Source organism: Odocoileus virginianus, chromosome 31 (assembly GCF_023699985.2).
Source record: "Odocoileus virginianus isolate 20LAN1187 ecotype Illinois chromosome 31, Ovbor_1.2, whole genome shotgun sequence".
Lineage (NCBI taxonomy): Eukaryota > Metazoa > Chordata > Mammalia > Artiodactyla > Cervidae > Odocoileus > Odocoileus virginianus.
The window spans coordinates 22,626,230-22,643,448 of record NC_069704.1 but is presented as its reverse complement, the minus strand read 5'-3'; the positions used below and the strand labels follow the sequence as shown (position 1 = coordinate 22,643,448).

Below are 17,219 nucleotides of genomic sequence, written 5' to 3'. Positions count from 1 at the left end.
TTATTTCTTCCCTGCTAATCTGTATACGTTTTCTATCTTTGTCTCACCTCATCACTAGCCAGGGCTCCCGTGCAGTGATGAATAGAGGCAGTGTCAGCGGACATCCGCTTTGTCCCTGTCATTTGGGGAAAGCGTTCAGCCTTCCATCACTGAGTATCATGTTAGCTATAGGTTTCTTCATAGATATCTGTTAGTAGACTGTCGGGATTCCCTCCTATTGCTAGTTAGCTAAGAGTTATCATGATTGGATGCTGAGTATTTTCAAATACTTTTTCACCGTAAATTGTTATGCTTTTGTGTTTTTTCTTTTGTAGATGGTTAATATGGTAGATTACACTGATCGATTTTACACATTGACCCAGCCTTGCATTCTGGGATGAACTCCATTTGGTTGTGGTATAACATTTATATATTGGTTTGGCCAAAAAGTCTGTTTGGGTTTTTCTGGAAGGTGTTACAGAAAAACCTGAAAAGACTTTTTGACCAATCCAGTGTATCACTGGATTCAATTTGTTGATATTTTGTTGAGGATTTTTGCATCTGTGTTCACAAGGGATATTGGTCTGCAGTCTTCTTGGGCTGTTTTTGCCTGGTTTTGTTATCGGGGTAATGCTAGCCTCATTTAAGTTGGGAAATGTTTTTTCCTCCTCTGTGTTTTGGAAGAGCTTATGTAGAATAGTGGAGAAGGAAATGGCAACCCACTCCGGCATTCTTGCCTGGAGAATTCCATGGACAGAGAGGAGCCTGGTGGGCGCCAGTCTGTTGGGTCACAAAGAGTCGGCGGACACGACTGAGCAATTATCACTACGTAGAATTGCTGTTATTTCTTAAATCGTTGGTAGAATTTGCTGATAAAATCATCTGGGCCTGGAGATAGCTGTTTCAAAAGGATTTTTAACTATGAATTTTATTCTTAAAATGTTGTTCAGTTTGTTTATTTCATCACGGTACATTGTGACAGTTTGTGGTGATTGAGAGATTGGATCATTCCCTCTATGTTGTTGACTTTTCTTATAAGCATAGTTGTTCATGGTGCTCCTTGTTATCCATTACTGTCTATGGGTCTGCAGTGATCACACCCCTCTGTCCTGGTTCGGGTACTTGGGAATGTATTAGACCCAGTGTCTGAAATGCAGCCTTTGTTTGGAGTGGGGCCAGCATCCTAGCTGAAGGCATTGCCTCATCTCCCTGACTGGATTCCTGGGGTACCTGTGGTATCCAGAGGGAGTAGCAAATGAGGTTTGTTCATAAGAACACTAAAGCGTATGGGTCAGCATTTGGTGCCCAGAGGTAGGAAGTGAATACACTGCACCCCAGTGACCTACATGTCTTCATGTGTTTCCAGAAGCATCAGTTTGCTGCCAGGGAGCAGTTTCAGATGGTGGGGCAGGAGATGGGTGGTAGGAATCTCCCCAAAGGGTGGAAGAGATTCCCCTCTTGTTCATAGTATTTAAGGGGACAGTTCTGAGTGGTGTGTCTGTAGTACTAATTTATGTTTCATCTATTGCTAATCAAGGCCACAAATTGGATTATCTTGAAAACCGTGGTAAATTAAGGCTAGTGGAGTGGTATGTTTTAGTCAGAGGTTTAAACGGAGATTGGTTGTTGTTTATTTGTCGAGGATGCAAGATAGTTGATAGCACATCCTTCTGTATGAGGCTTAATCTTCCTTTGTCACAATTCCTAAAGTACACGTTTTTAGAATGATGAAGGCTCTGGGGTTTGGGCTGCTGTAAAAAATAATGCAGACTGGAGTGGTTTCTAAGCAGCTGGTGTTTATTTCTCATAATTCTGAATGCTAGACATTTGAGATCAGGGTGCCGGAACAGTAGGCCGGGTTGTCGTTCAGTTGCCAAGTCGTGCCTGACTCTGGCGACCCCATGGACTGGGAACCCACCAGGCTCCTCTGTCCATGGGATTCTCCAGGCAAGAATTCTGGAGTGGGTAGCCATTTCCTTCTCCAGGGGATCTTCCTGACCCAGAAATCGAACCCAGGTCTTCTGCATTGCTGGCAGTTTCTTTACCAACTGAGCTACAAGGGAAGCCCAGGAAGTATAGAGGGGAGGGGAATTAAAGTCAGCCCCTCCTACAAGGGAGTTGGGGTGTACATTCCTTTTAGCCCCCACAGCCCAAGGCTCATTTGGATCTGAATTGTAGGGACCACATGCTGGCATGGTGTCTTCCGTGAGATTCCCGAGACCACCTAGTTCTGAGGTTTCAGAAGATGGGCAGCCAGGCTGTGAGGGTGTGAAAGTGAGCGCTGTCCCAGGACCGAGTTTCCTATGTCCTGTTCTCGTCTGCACATTGCTGCCAGGATAGAGGTGGGCGCGGGTGGGGTATGGCGGGGAAGGCGTGCCCACTTCTTTTCATAGAGAGCCTTCAGTTTTGACAGCTGAGAGGGGGCACCCCTGTTAATTCTTCACTGTGGTGGTTAGCTCTGGAGATTAATCATTCCATTCCTTTCCAGTTGTTTGCTGACATTTTAGTTTCTGTTCAGATTGCTTGTAAAAGAATAACAAACCCCTCTCTTTGGGTCATGTCTTCTGGAGCTTGTGGCTTAGAACCTAATAGTTACACAGTAATGAGAGGGCAGGGGAAGAGGAGCAGCATCCCTGCAGAAGGTTCTAGTAACGGATGTTGTATTCATATGTGTCATCGTCACGTGAACCCAGCAAGGAGTCCTTGCGTCCTAGCAGTTACCTCCCTTGGTGTCACGTGAGAACTAACCTGAAAACATCCACCTTCAGGACTGCAGACCTGTGTCCCATCTGGGGACTGGATATAGGGGTGTTGATTAATGAGTAAGAATCACAGTGAGAAGAGTACAGTTTGGCTGTTATTGATGAGTTTGTGCATGTGTGTGACCTGCTTGGGCCTTGAGACAGAAACATGTACTGTCTCGACAAGACACTGTGTTCTATGCAGGAGGAACCTCAGAGTCCCTGGGTGGCTAGTGACCTCTGAGGAATGGGCTGCTTGGTGTCTGCATGTCTGAACAGGGCTGTGCAGGCTGGAAGGGGTCTTCGGGTTGGGCATACCTGGGGTCAATACAGGTGTCTTCCTAGAGCAAGGATTCTTTTCGAAGAAGGAAAGGGCCCAAGATAGCCCTCTCTCTCTGACTGTATAGGTTCTCAGGGATGTTTGAGAAACCGTGGCAAGAATTCTTATTTGGCAGGGGAAAAAAAGGGCATTTCTGAAAGTGACTTGACATCCCCGTTCCTTATTTTAAGACTGTGTGAGCACAGATCTACGTGGTCACCGTGTATTTTCGTTTGCATAAGGGGGACTCATCTTACCATTCGTCCTTTTTCTGTGTGGGCTCCATTGGTTTATGCCCCGGGCAGCTGCAGTTCCTTCATGGGAACGCCCCACTGCCTGGGAGGCGGCGCTGCTGGGACACTGGCAGGCTTCTCCCCGGGCAGCGGTGCTTTACTTGTCATCAGGGGCAAGCCTCCTCCTCACTCCCAGCCCCCCAGATCTTCTCCCATCACCCACTCCCCCCTAGAAATGCAGGAGTCCTTCTTGGCACAACTGCACCCTTTATTTCCGTCTGTCCCGTTGCCTGTTCCCGAGCCCCCTTCCCTCCTGAATCTCACAGTTCCCCTCTCCCTTCGGTTGTCTTTAGACTTTGGAATGAGCAGCCTGTGGATGGCACGTTGGAACCTGTGGGATTTGTCTGTCTTGATACAGCTCTGCAAGTTGTACAGAGTTGATGGCCATGCAAACCGTCACCGTCCTCGCCTGGAGATAGGTGAATGGATTCTGTCCAGTGGTGGGGCAATTGTCTTCCTTCCATGGAAGAATCCAGTTTTGTGCCCATTGGGAGCTCATTTCAATTTCCTTTTTTTATATTTATGTAAATGTATGTGTTTGTTTATTGAGCATAACATACACTCAACTACATTACAGTGAACAGCTCAGTGGCATTTAGGTCACTCACAGTGTGTATAACCACCACCTGTGTCACAGTTCTAAGAACTTTTGATCACCCCAATAAGAAGCCCTGTACCACCCGCTTTCCTCCTCCCTCAGCCTACCCTGTATAATTTGAGGTTCTTTGAGTGGCCAGCCCTTGTCACTGGGTGGTGCTGACTTCCAGCGGCTTTTGGCACCTCCTGTCTGTCCTCTGTGAGATGCAATGGGCTGGGTTTTTTTTTTAGAGTGAGAATTTGGCCATGGAGGGTAGGTGAGCCCTTCACATGTGGACTTTCCTGGTCTTGTCTGAGGCTCTTGGATGATATTTTGAAAATAAGTCTTCCTGGGCTGGCACTCTGGGCCCTGCCAGGTCAATCAGCATGTACTGATTAATTATCACAAGTCCAGTGCTGTGTTGAGCAAGCCAGATGTTTTTAGCTGTGGAGAGGGCATAGTGCCAAGAACAAAAATGCAGTGAATAAAGAAATAAATCCCATGCTTTTGGAGCCACAGCCTTGTATAATAGTCGTCAGCATCCTCTGAGCAGAGAGCAGGACTCTCACCCCATGAGCACTCCGGGCCCCGTGGTAATGGCCAGGAGTTGGCCCAGCCTGCCCCCAGGAGCTGAGGACTCCCTGGCACCCCGTGTTCCTGGCAGACCTAAAGCACACCCTCCGAGTGTGAAGACTGAACTCACAACTGGCCCAAGTCTTGGTCAGTTTTCCTCTGTGGGGCCCTCACTCCAGTGGAACCTCAGGTTGGAACCTGGCCTTCCATGACCATGGCTTTTCCTGGCCCCTCAGCCACGTGGGGAGGGGCCTGTCCCTGATGTCCAAAGCCAACCACGGTAAGCAGGTAGTTGTGACCTTAAGCAGAAAGGGGAAGGTCAAGACTTGATTGTGGGAAGCCCCAGAGTAGTTCTGTTGAACAAAGACAAACTCCTGTCCTTAGAGGGGGCTGGATTGTTAGACTCGAGACGGCTGGTGTGAGCTCAGGATTTCCAACTCAGGGCAGGCTGTTGGTGCTTTTGTAAATGGCCAAGGATGGCTCTCCACTGAAGTTACTGTGGGCTTGTTTTGTTGTTGTTGGTTTTTTTTTGGTGCTCATCTTTTCCATATTTTAATCTCATAATCAAAAGCATCCAATTATATGATTTTGAGATCAAAGAGATGTATAACCTATATCGTTGACTTGTTTGTAAGTGATAGGCATTTGTTGTTTTCTGTTAACTGATACTTTGGGGCATTTTCACTCTTTCAGATTTAAGGCATTGCATCACTGTACCAAAAAATTCTGTTTTGTAAAGAAAACACAGCTCTCATATTACATAAGTTTTCCCAAGGCAACAACATCTCTGTGTCTGGTCAGATGGCTGTTTGTTGCCACTCACATCAGTGTTATCACCAGGGGAGAGCATGGGGTCTCCCCTTCCCTTGGAGTCCCCACTTCTCTGCATCAACCAGATTATGAGTTTTCTATCATAAAAAAAAAAAAACAACGCATGGCTAATGATGTTTCTGTGAGGAATTATGGTTCCGTATCTAAGTTTAGGAGGGAAGTTAGTGGGATGTCCCAACATCTGCATTCATGAGAAATCAAGCTTCCAGAATTTGCAGCACAGTGGTGGGGAGCGTTTCCTAAGCACTTCCCTCTGGCTCCGCAGAGACTATCCCTGCCCGGGTGGAGTGTGTGTGTGTGATGTCAGCACCGAGCTCTGCAGTTTGGAGCTCAGCAAAGCTTGAGAGCTTCCCTTCCTAAAACCCAAACCTAGTTTAATCAACTGCTGGGAAATATGATGTCAGTACCGAGCTCTGCAGTCTGGATCTCAGCAAATCCTGAGAGCTTCCCTTCGTAAAACACAAACCTAGTTTAATCAGCTGCTAGGAAAAGCAGTTTGCCAAAACGCATCCTCCCCTTCTGTTAGATCTGATTCATTATTTCATTTGTTACTGAAGAAACACACGCGGATCCCAGGAATTTCTCCGTGGTTTGTGCACCGCAGTTTTCTATCCATATGCTGCTCTCTGGGGTGGGAACAGAACTCAGATGGATGCAACTTTCAGAAGTTTATTTTGACGGCTTTTCTCCTGTGTTGACATGCCTCAGGTAGGGCAGTGGGTGTCCCCCTTGCCTCCTGGGTTGGCTGAGGAGGTGTGACTAGAAACCACATCAGTCCAGAAAGACCATACCCACACTTTGGCACCAAGCTGGTCCTTTAGATACTCATTTAATCCTCTCTTTGGGGATGTTTTCTGTTTTTATTGCTATCAAGAGGCTGCTGGATGAGAACTTCTGTGTGTGAATACAAGATGAGAACATTGTTACCTGTAGCTAGCATTGATTTGGAAGGTTCCGGATGTTGCTTCTAGAAAAGACTTCCTGTTGACCGTGGGAAGGGGCCCACACCTCCTCACCACCTCTGAACCTTATCTTTTTTTTTTCTTTGTTACTTCTGTAGGGGGAGAATGGCATCTTGTGTTAATCTGTATTTTTCTGATCAGCAGTGAGATGAACATTTCCTTTCACACATTTGGTAGCAGCATATTTAGAAAGAGTGGTGGCGGTGGTTAGTCACCAAGTGGTGTCTGACTCTTGTGACCCCATGGACTGTAGCCTGCCAGGCTTCTCTGTCCATGGGATTCTCCAGGAAAGAATACTGAATGGGTTGCCATTCCTCAGGGGATCTTCTTGACCCAGGAACTGAACCCAGGTCTCCTGCATTGCAGGCAGATTCTTTGCTGACTGAAAGAGAATCTTGCATGTTCAGTCGATCAGTGAAGGTTCCCCAGTGAGCCCCACCCGCTACCCCTTCACCCCTTGCTGGGAGAATGAGTAAAGCATTTGTTGGTGGTAGAAGTGTTCCCCACCCAGAACTTCTCTACCTGCAAGGGTGTGGGGAGCAGGAGGACTGGATTCACTGTGTATTATGCTTTGGATGGCCCCATGGAGACCTGCCCACCTCCTGGAGGGGTATCAGCTTAAGCAAAAGGTTCCATGTGCTGTGGTTGTTTTTTGTCTGTTTGTTAACATTTTATTCATGTGTTTGTCTGTGCCTGGTCTAAGTTGCAGCATGCAGGATATTTAGTTGCAGCACGTGAATTCTTAGTTGTGGCATGTGGGATCTAGTTCCCTGAGCAGGGATCGAACCTGGGCGCCCTGCATTGGGAGCACAGTCCTAGCCACTGGATCACCAGGGAAGTTCCCTGTGTGCTGTGTGTGATGTTTCCAAGGAAGTGCAGAGTTTCCGTAGTGAACGGGACACTGGACATGCGTGAGTGGTCTGATTTTCCTTGATGTCGCTTCCCCCTGTTTCTCTTGCTCACCAGCCCCCAGAAGCACCTGTGGCTTAAGGTCTCAGGCACGCTTCTCAGCTGGTTCTCGAACCAGTCCCTGTCTGTACTTTGAGCCAGAACTAGTGAGACCTTAGGGAACCCTGAGATTCTTCAGGAAGGTGGAAATCAGAGGTCTCACCTGTCTGTCAGATCCACGTGTTTTTGGGCTTTAGGTCATTTGTAATCAGTGGTCGAATGAAAATCAAAGCCAGGCTTAGCAAAAGTCTTTATTTGAAAGGATTATTGTGGGGACCCAGGGAGGGAGAGAGATGTGTGGAGACAGATGTTGCCGTGGAGAGTTGTGTGACCATGGCAGGCACATCAGGGATCAGGCACTCTGGGTTTTTCCTTTGTAGGGAGGTGTTAGACCCTCTGTAAGACCCAGGTGTGGGGCAGTGGGATGAAGAGTGAGGGGTGGTAGATTGGAGGATGTGTCCCCCAAGGCCGGCCTGTTCTCAGCGGGGCTGTCTGAGGGCTCAGCCTGGCTGTGGGTCGAGGGAGGCCTGGGGGAAGAAGAAAAGCTGAAGCAGAGTCAGGTGACAAGTGTTTCATTCCGGTTGATCTGTGGGGATGACCGTTCAGCGCATCCTGGCCAAGGCCCAGAATGGAATTGAGGGTGCCTGTGTCTCACCTGGTCTCAGGTGAACGTGGCTTCCATCTTGTCTGAGTCCTATGCGGTGAGCCCTTCCTGCATCACAGAGGGACGGGACTGTCTACCTGCCGATCGCAGGGCCACGTGCAATCAAGTCTGCCAGGCAGAGCTCTGCAGGGCATGGTCTGTGGTGGCGGCGGATGGTGGCTGCTTGGATTCCGTGCTGCATCCACCTGGGCCCTGAAACCTCAGCCTGCTCCGCCCAGGCCTTTCCCACGGGGACCTGCTTCCAGGGGAGGCAAATCTGAACTGGGCTGTGATGGACTGGTCAGGCCTGCCACACACAGGAGTGGCTCTGGGGACAGAGGGCCAGGTGAGGGGGCGCTGACCGTCTGCAGTGTCAGGTCCGCCAGCTGCATCGTCGGGCTTGGTCAGCGGGGTTGAGGTTGTGGAAGGAAGGCGCGCCTGCAAAGGGCCTCCTCAGCATCTCACTCCTCCTCAGCTCTGACTGGGAGACAGTTAAAGTAGGCCCACCCTGTTTTTAAGGTTATTAAAGTGAAAGTGTTAGTCACTGAGTCATGTTCAGCTCTTTGCAAACCCATGGACTGTACCCCACCAGTCTCCTCTGTCCATGGGATTCTCCAGGCAAGAATACTGGAGTACGGTGCCATTTCCTTCTCCATGGGATCTTTCCAACCCAGGGATCGAACCTAGGTCTCCTGCACTGAAGCAGATTCTTTTACCATCTGAGCCACCAGGGAAGCCGTAATGTGAAGCTATAGTCTCCAGACAAGAATATTGGAGTGGGTAGCCTATTCCTTTCTTCACTCTCACAAATTCCAGAGCTGTTTTGTTTTCTTCCTTTCTTTTTTCTCATTTTGACTCTCCCCCTCTTCCTCCCCTCTTTTCTTTTTTTCTGATTTTGGTTTTTACATACACGTGTACTTAGTCACTCAGTTGTATCGACTCTTTGCTACCTCATGGACTGTAGTCTTCCAGGCTCCTCTGTCCATGGGGATTCTCCAGGCAAGAACACTGGAGTGGGTTGCCATGCCCGCTTCCAGGGGATCTTCCCAGCCCAGGAATTGAACTGGGTTCTCCTGCATTGCAGGCAGATTCTTTACCAGCTGAGCTACCAGGGAAACCCTTTTACATCCATAACTCATTTTAAAACTTCAGTTCAGTTCAGCTCAGTCGCTCAGTCGTGTCCAACTCTTTGTGACGCCATGGACTGAAGCACGCCAGGCTTCCCTGCTGATTTAAACATTGTTAAGTCATGTTTAACATTAAACATTAAACAATTTAAACATTGTTAAATTCTTTTTTAAAAATGAAAATGTAAACACTGTTGACATACTGACCTTGAACTCACCCACAGTTTCTTACTATACTATTCTACATCAGGGACCCATTTGGAAGCCTTGTTAATTCTACTTTGCTAGCACTCACACCATTGCTGGCAAGGCCTGACCCGCCCCCACTCCTTTTGTACCTCCAGGAGCTCATGCTAAGTGCTCATGAGGCCAAGGAGGGTGGCATGGATGGAATCAGGGTGCAGGTGACACTCTTTGCTCATGCAGATGCTGACCTTACCTGGTCTTACCTGGCCATGACTGAGCCCTGGGGGCCTGTCGAGTGTCCATGGCATTTTGTCTGTGTGTAGGATTGGCGGGTAAGCGGTTCCGGTTCACAGTTTGCTTGCTAACGCGTCCCCTTTTCTCTGTCTCAGACTCTGCCATCCCAGCGGGAAGGAAGAAGCCGCATCCCAGTTGCTGATGTGTTTGATAACGCCGATCATCAGGTAAGGGATGAAATCTGCCTACCGAGTGCGGTTCTTTTTAGAGGTGGCTCCTGAGCAGGTCTGGTCGTAGGTGTTTCTCCCATCAGTGAGCAGCTTCGTCTGTTTATTACATTTCTGGCCCCAGCTGGTGATGGGAAGGCAGAGGAGGAAAGCTGGTATCAGAAGGATCAGGTGGCTCTGCTGGAGGGCTCACAGTTTGTGTGCCGGCTGCGGCAGCAGACACCAGGGCAGGAGGAGGGCTGCAGTGGGGGCTGGCCCAGGAGTGGGGTGTCTGTGGTCAGCGCCAGCTTCCCTGGGCAGGAGGGGAAGGGCCAGGGCTACAGAGTGGAGTCCCTGCCCAGCCTTGGCACGAATGCCAGCTCTGAGCCCCCTCACTTCCCATCCATCGTTGTCTTTGATGCTGCTCTCCTGCGGGGAGGTGGGCAACATCTTAGGACCTCCAGTCTCACACCCTGGCAGTCATACCTAAACTGGATTTGAACCTTTGGTACCTGCCATGGCCCTGGAGGGCCGTCTTCAGCTCAGGGTCCACCTTGGGGCTCCATCTGGAGCTTTCATCGCGTTTACTTGCTCTGAATGAGCCAGGAGAGAAGAGAGCTTCTGAGGGAGCCTTTCCGTTTGTTTGGGCTGGTAGCCAGCAGCCCAAGAATAAGCTTCCAGAGAGCTCACTTTGTGAGCTGGCAGCTCTGGACATGGCCGTGGAGGAGGGTGGTGGAAATGTCGGGTGCCCGCCCCGTCAGTCCCTCCCCGAGCTGGTGGGTAGGGGGTGGGCCACGGCCACTTGAGACCCGCATACATCTGTGCGTGTCCCGGAGAGAGAGCTGGAATAGAAGTCTGTCCAGACGTGCTTGCGTTAGAGGGAGTTTCCAGGAGTAACTTTTATTTGCAGTGTGTACACAGGACATTTAAGTACCGCGTCCTCTCCAGGTACCCGTCCTGCTGGCGGAATTGTTCTCTGAGGGAGCCTTCAGGGCTTGGTCCCCAGGCTGGCTCCTGGCCCAGCCCTGCCCGACTCTGGGAACTGCCCCACCCCCATGTTAGGAATCTCCCCCTGGCTTTACCTTTCACATTATAAACAGATGGTTTACAAAAGGTAATTGAAAAGGAAAAGCTTAGGAAGATTAAAAAATATTCTAGAACCTGTGTTGAAGAGAAGAAAACAACTCATTTCCGGGATCAGCTTTGCTGCTTTGAAGTGGTTCAGATAGAAATTGGCGGGGTGGGCATGGTCTCTTGTTTGCAGATGGGGCAGGTATGTCCTTCTGTTGCTGCTGCTGGCCCATCTGTCTCTATGATGAGAGTCTTGGGGATGTGCTTGAACCAAGGGCAGCCTCTGCGAGGAGCTGACCACTGAGATTGTGTGTTCTCCCACGAGATTGGGGACCAGGTGATCTAGCTTCAAGGTGTGGGATGGTCGGGGTGCTGGGGTACCCACCTTGGGCACATCACCTGCCTGGGGCTTCCCCGGAGCATTGAACAGGAGGGACATGAGGGAATCTGAAGCCTCCCAGGATCAGATTCATGTGGATGTCTGACTGGAGGTACAGTTTTATGTCTCACCTGTGATTTTTTTTTTCTCTTAGACTCAAACTCCTAAAGCCTTCCTGCTTCTAGTGAGAGCTCGGGTAAAGGAAGTGAATTACTCTGACTGTTTTGGTTTTGGTGATGCCTACCTAACAACCACACAGTCTTTTTCTTACCAAGCATGCCCTGTGAGTGCTGCCTGGGTACCAGGGTGGCCCTCAGAGGCAGGGGGCTCCACAGCTGCGAGATAGGCCACCTGTCCGTAAGAAGTGTGCTTTTATTTTCAGCACATGGCATTCAGTGTCTTGCAGAGCTGAGAGTGGCATGACTGTAGATGTAATTGTTGTTCAGTTGCTTAGTTGTGTCCGACTCTTTGTGACCCCGTGAACTGCAGCACAGCAGGCCTTCCTGTCCCTCACTATCTCCCAAAGATTGCCCAAGTTCACGTCCATTGCATCAGTGATGCCATCCAGCCATCTCATCTTCTGACTCCGTCAATCTTTCCCAGCATCAGGGTCTTTTCCACTGAGTCAGCTGTTCGCATCTGATGACCGAAATACTGGAGTTTCAGCTCCAGCATCAGTTCTTCCAATGAGTATTGAGGTTTGATTCCCTTTAAGATTGACTGGTTTGATCTCCTTGTTGCTCAAGGGACTCTCAAGAGTCTTCTCCAGCACCACAGTTCAAAGGCATCAATTTTTTGTCGCTCTAACTTCTTTATGGTCCAACTCTCATATCCGTACGTGACCGCTGGGAAGACCAGATGTAATTAAGTGAATGGGAGTTAGTTACTCCTGTGTGTGTCAGAAGGCCTGGGAGGGCTCTGGTCCACCGGCTGAGGCCCTGGAAGGCTGTCACCTGGATGAGCTCCCAGGACCACCTCCCAAGGGTGTGCAGAGTCCTGGGGTGCTGCTGTAACCAAAAATGAGTGGTCTGAGCTTTTAGACCTGAGGGACTTGTTAATGTAAAAACTATACATGACTCACTTCATTCTAATGCTGATCTGTGCAGGATGTTAGCTCAGTTGTGTCCTTTAAGGCTTATAGTATAGATTATATTGCAGGAGCAACAGGTCACCCACACAGGCATGCACAGAGTGGTGTGTGTCCAAAAGCTGTTGTAATATGATGGGGGGGCCTGAGCACCCCCCAGCTCAGAGGCACCCCAGTCAGTCTCTAGTGAGAGACAGTCTGCAAGGCACTGGTGCCCCTGTGTCCTGAGGACGGGGCTCCGAAGAGCCAGGACCGGGGTAGACAGAGGGCTGTGTCCAGGACCTCCCTCCATGGCCGTCACCCGACTCTGATCTTGTTGGGTCCCTTTATAGTGAGTGGAGGCTTCTACACCTGCAGCCACACCTGGACCCGCACTGTCCAGCACTGTGGCCAACACCACTTAGGGCGAGGAGCATTCCACGTGTGGCTGGTCAGAGCCGGGCGATGCGGTGCCTGGGGAGGCCTTAGACTCAGAAGCGATGGGCAGATGTCCTGTCCACAACTCTGTTTATTAGTTATGTGTTGGAGGGATTGGCTGTGTATTGGGCTTAGTCAAGTGTGTTGTTAACACAAACTACACCTGTTTGTCTTTGCTCTCAGTGTGACTGGTAGGCACACGTGTAATCTGAGATCACACATGTGGCTCACTTGTGTGACCCGCCTGGTATTTCTTTGGGAGGCACAAGTCTAGACTGTGCCCTCTGCATTTGAATTTCTCCTTCGGTCGAGGCTGGGCCCACAGACTAGGGACTCAAAGAATGAGGAAGTGTCAGGCTTTGAGAATACCGCTCAGCCAGCTCTGAGTGCACTTGTGTTTGCCTTTCTGCAGACAGGGACTGTGCAGGGCCTTCAGGCTGCACATGGCCTTCCAGGCCTCAGCCAAGAAATGGGTTTTGTGCTCAGATGGCGTTTCTCTTGCACACGGAACCAAGCAGTTGGCTTTGGTGAGCATGCTGTTCTCCGGAAAGGTGGTCCCGGTGCCCTGTTGATCAGGCTGCCCTTTATCCGGGCTCCCTGTTATCCAGGGTCCCCATTGCCTGGGCTTCGGTTCCCCTGTTTTTCGTGGATAAAGAAACGTGCAGTGCATCCGGCTTGGTCTGCCACGTACAGCTGTGGTCTGTGCACGCTTTTTGGAGTGCTGAGCCTGTGAGTTAGCGATGGCCTTGGTGAATCCCTGCCACTGATCTGATGGGGGGCAGGGACCACTGTTTAACCCTCTCCTGCCCCTGGAAGCCCCGCCGACGATCTGCTGAATGGGGGCTGCCATTTGAGCAGCTGCGGGGCACGTGGCCCGAGTGCTGGGAGAGCCCCGCAGGCCTTCTCACATCTGGCTGGGCTATTTATATCCCACAAAGGCCTGTTTTTCTCTGAAAAGACGGGGCCTGTGGCGATGCTGTCAAGTGCAAGGGCCAGTGAAGCGAGCCTTTCAGTAAATGACTTTCTGGTGTGTCTGGCACGTTTTTGTGGCACGCACAGGCCTCAGGGTTCCACATCTGCCCGGTGCTGTTCTGCATGTGCACACGCAGAGCTTGGATGGAGCTGCAGCCCCGTTCTGGTGTTGGGGTGCATGGCTGGCCCCGGGACGTGGAGCCCCGTCAGCCTGCAGGCCCCATGACTCTTGACAGTGCCCTGAGCTCCTGAGCTGTGCTCCACACACTCTAGGCACTGGCCTGCCACAGTGGAGAAGCTTTCTGCTGCTGGGGAGGATGGACCACAAAGGGGATCAGTAAGTCAGATGTGGGGGTGAAGAGGCGCTGGGTGCAAAGAAGAGAAAGGAAGCAGAGAAAGGGTCCTGGGAGGGCCTCGCGGAGAAAGGGCAGTTGGTTGAGGAAAGATGAGATCTGGACCTGGGTTTCGGGAATAGTGTTCCAGGCAGAGGGGACAGCAGGTGCAAAGGCCCTGAGGTAGGAGTGTGCTCAGGTGTCAAGGAGGGGCAGGTAAGAGAAGACGCAGGTGGATGGTGAGCTCATGGTGCTCAGAGATGCTCATATGGGAACCCTGGGAGCCAAGGGTTTGGACAGGACTGCTGGCATCTAGGAAGAATGGACCCTGGAAGGCAGGATGGGGCCCCCTGTTAGGAGGCTGTGAGGTGATCAGGGGAGAGGTGGTGGCTTGGGCCAGAGTGCAGCAATAGGGGTGGGAGGATGGCCCAGTCGGGCATTTATTTGGAAGTGAAGCTGAGTGGACTTGCCTCGAGGTTGGATCTAGGGTTGGCGGGGGGTGGGCACTGAGGATGCACTGAGGTTTTGGCTGAGCAGCTGGAAGGATGGAGGGTCCACTTACAGGCCAGCTCCACACAGGCTGTCTAGGAGGCATCCCGGGAGTATGGTTTGGGGCACGTGAAGTGTGGAGGGGAGGAGGTCCTGGGAGCTTCCACCTGGAGTCAGGGAGATGTCCAAGGGGTGGCCCTGAGGGGTGGGACCCAGCTCTACTCCCAGAGGACAGGCTGTGTGGCCTGGGGCCATCCCTCCACCCTGTGTTCATCAGGTGAGGCTGGTCTGTGTGGGACACAAGGATGGGCCCGTGGGGTGAGATGGACTCGCTGCAAGACTCGGACAGCTGGCTGGATGGGAAAGGAGAGTACGGGATGGCGTGTGGGAATGCAAGACCTGCTCAGTTGGGCCCCTCGGCATGAGTGGTGGGGTCCTAATGTGTCTGGAGGCAGGAAGGGAGAGTGGCAGGGGTGGGGTGAGGCAGAACCCCCCATCCCTGTCTTGGCTGGGCTGGCAGACTCTGTACAGCATGATTTGGAGAGCAGGAGGCGAGTTTAGAAAGGAAGTGCCTCCATCTTTCTGTGTAAGCCTTTATGGATACTCTTCATGGCTTCCTTGGTTTGTTTTGCTGCCTCATTAAAAAGACAGGGCTCTCCAGGGGCTCGGATAGCCTATGCCTTTGAGTCAAAGGGGCAATCATTTTTTTCAGGGAAATGCCTTGGGAAGCAAAGGGTCCTCACTAGAATCTGAGAGAGGCCCAGTTGTGTTCATTATCATGGTGGGGGTCCTTGTCTTTGTCTTCTTGGCCATGTTGAGGGAAGGTGTTGCTTAATTACTGACTGGTCAGTGGTCATTAAGAACTTGGACCAGGCGCTACTCGAAGCTACTCACTCAGGCTCCAGGATTGAGTTTTTGGCCCTTTGTAGCACGGCCTCCAAAGAAGTCAGATTCTAATTCCTGGAACCTCTGTGTGGTACCTTTTCTAGAGATAGAATCTTTGCAGATGTGATTCAGTTAAGAATCTTGCATGCGGAGGTGGTCCTGGGCTATATCTGATGGGCCCTAAATGCCATCACAAGTGTCCTTACAAGAGGGAGGCAGCAGAAATGTGAAAGATAAGAGGAGAAAGGTGATGTGAAGATGAAACAGATTAGAGTGATGTGGGTGTGGTGGCTAATTCTATGTGTCAGCTTGACTGTGCCAGACACTTTGTCAAACCTGATTCTGGGTGTGTCCAGGCAAGATTAGCTTTTGAATATGTAGGCAGACTGAGGCAGATTGCCCTCCTCCACGTGGGTGGGCCTCATCCAATCAGTTGAAGGCCTGGCTGGAGCAGAAAGGTGGAGTGAGAATTCCCTCTCTCTGCCAGGCTGTCTTTGAGCTGGGACACTGGTTTTCTCCTGCCTTCAGATTAGGACTAGAGATGGAACTTGCGTCGTCAGCTCCCCTGGGTCCAGCGTGCTGACTGCCGATCTCGGGGCCTGTCAACCTCCACAGTCACGTGATGGGATTCATTAGAATAAATCCCTTTCTCTGTGTATACATAGCCTATTGATTTTGTTTCTCTGGGGGTGCTGACTAATACAGTGGCCACAAACCGAGGAGTGCCAGAAACCACTGAAAGCTGGAAGAGGCCAGGAAGGATTCTCCCTCAGAGCCTCTGGAGGGAGCGCAAGCCTGCTGACGCCGTGATTTCAGCCCAGAGAAGCTGATTGCAGACTCCTGGCCTCCAGAACTCTGAGAGAATAGGTTTCTGTTGTTCTAAGCCACCCGGTTTAGAGTCATTTGTTAGAGCTGCCACAGGAAAAGAACACGGCCAGTGTAAACAGTGCTCCCGTAAATACCCCAGCCACACGCACGGGCTGTTATTCAGGCATGGATTTCAGGGAGTGGCACCACTGGGCCAGGGTGTGTGTCTCTTTGTTTTATAGACCGTGCCAGGTCGCCTTCTGAAAAGATCTAGCAGTCCATCTCTTTCGTGCATGGATGGGTGTGTACCCTGATCCTACAGGTTCTCTCACTGGTGGGCATGAGCGGTCTTTCTGACTCTTGTCGGTCTGAGAAGTCCAGAGCAGCAGCTTTGTTCCTTGATGTGTGTCTCATTGAATCTGGTGAGTTTAGGATCTTTGCTCAAAGGTCCCTCCATCTGTGAATTGCCCATTTGGGTTCTTTGCCTGTATTTTTCTTAGGGTATTTCTCCCTCCTGTATCCTTTTGTTGTTGTTTGGTTGCTGAGTTGTGTCCGACTCTTTGTGACCCCATGGATTGTAGCCCACCAGGCTTCTCTGTCCATGGAATCCTCCAGGCAAGAATACTGGAGTGGGTTTCCATTTCCTTCTCCAGAGCATCTTCTCAACCCAGGGATCGAATCTATGTCTCCTTCATTGGCAGGCAGATTCTTTACCACTGAGCCACCAGGGTAATCCTATTGTGGGGGCTTTCCATTCGTTATAGGAATGGATGGTTTTCTGTCTTGAAAACATTTATTCCCCAGTTCTGTTGTTTGCTAAGTACTTTTACTAAGGTGTCATTTGCCATCAAGATTAAATCATTATATGGTCAAATGTGTCTCGTTTCTTTTATGACTTCTAAGTATTAATAACTATATTGTTAGAAAGATTCCATGGGCCCTCTATTGATTTCTTGGCGGGTGTTTTATTGTTTTGTGTACAAATTCTGCTCTTGAGCCTGTCTAAAACTGCTTTTGCATAATAGAGAGTAAGATGCTTGAGGGAGGAGAGTGTAATTTTATTTCCCTCCAGTGTACCAGCACTAAAGAATTATTCAGTGATCAGTCCTTTGACCAATGACTTGAACCCAGTTCTGTGGTATATTATGGTCTCATGTAAAC

At 50.4% G+C, this 17,219-nt stretch overlaps 1 protein-coding gene across 4 annotated transcripts in view; it reads left to right on the top strand.

Moving 5' to 3' along the window:
• SEMA4D (semaphorin 4D) overlaps positions 1 to 17,219 on the top strand; it is a 161,094-nt gene that overhangs the window by 29,308 nt on the left and 114,567 nt on the right. For all 4 annotated transcript variants that reach the window (XR_011484960.1, XR_011484959.1, XM_020886118.2 and 1 more), the window contains exon 2: positions 9,569 to 9,640. The gene's annotated coding sequence lies outside the window, so the exon portion shown is untranslated. The remainder of the gene's footprint in view (positions 1 to 9,568; positions 9,641 to 17,219) is intronic.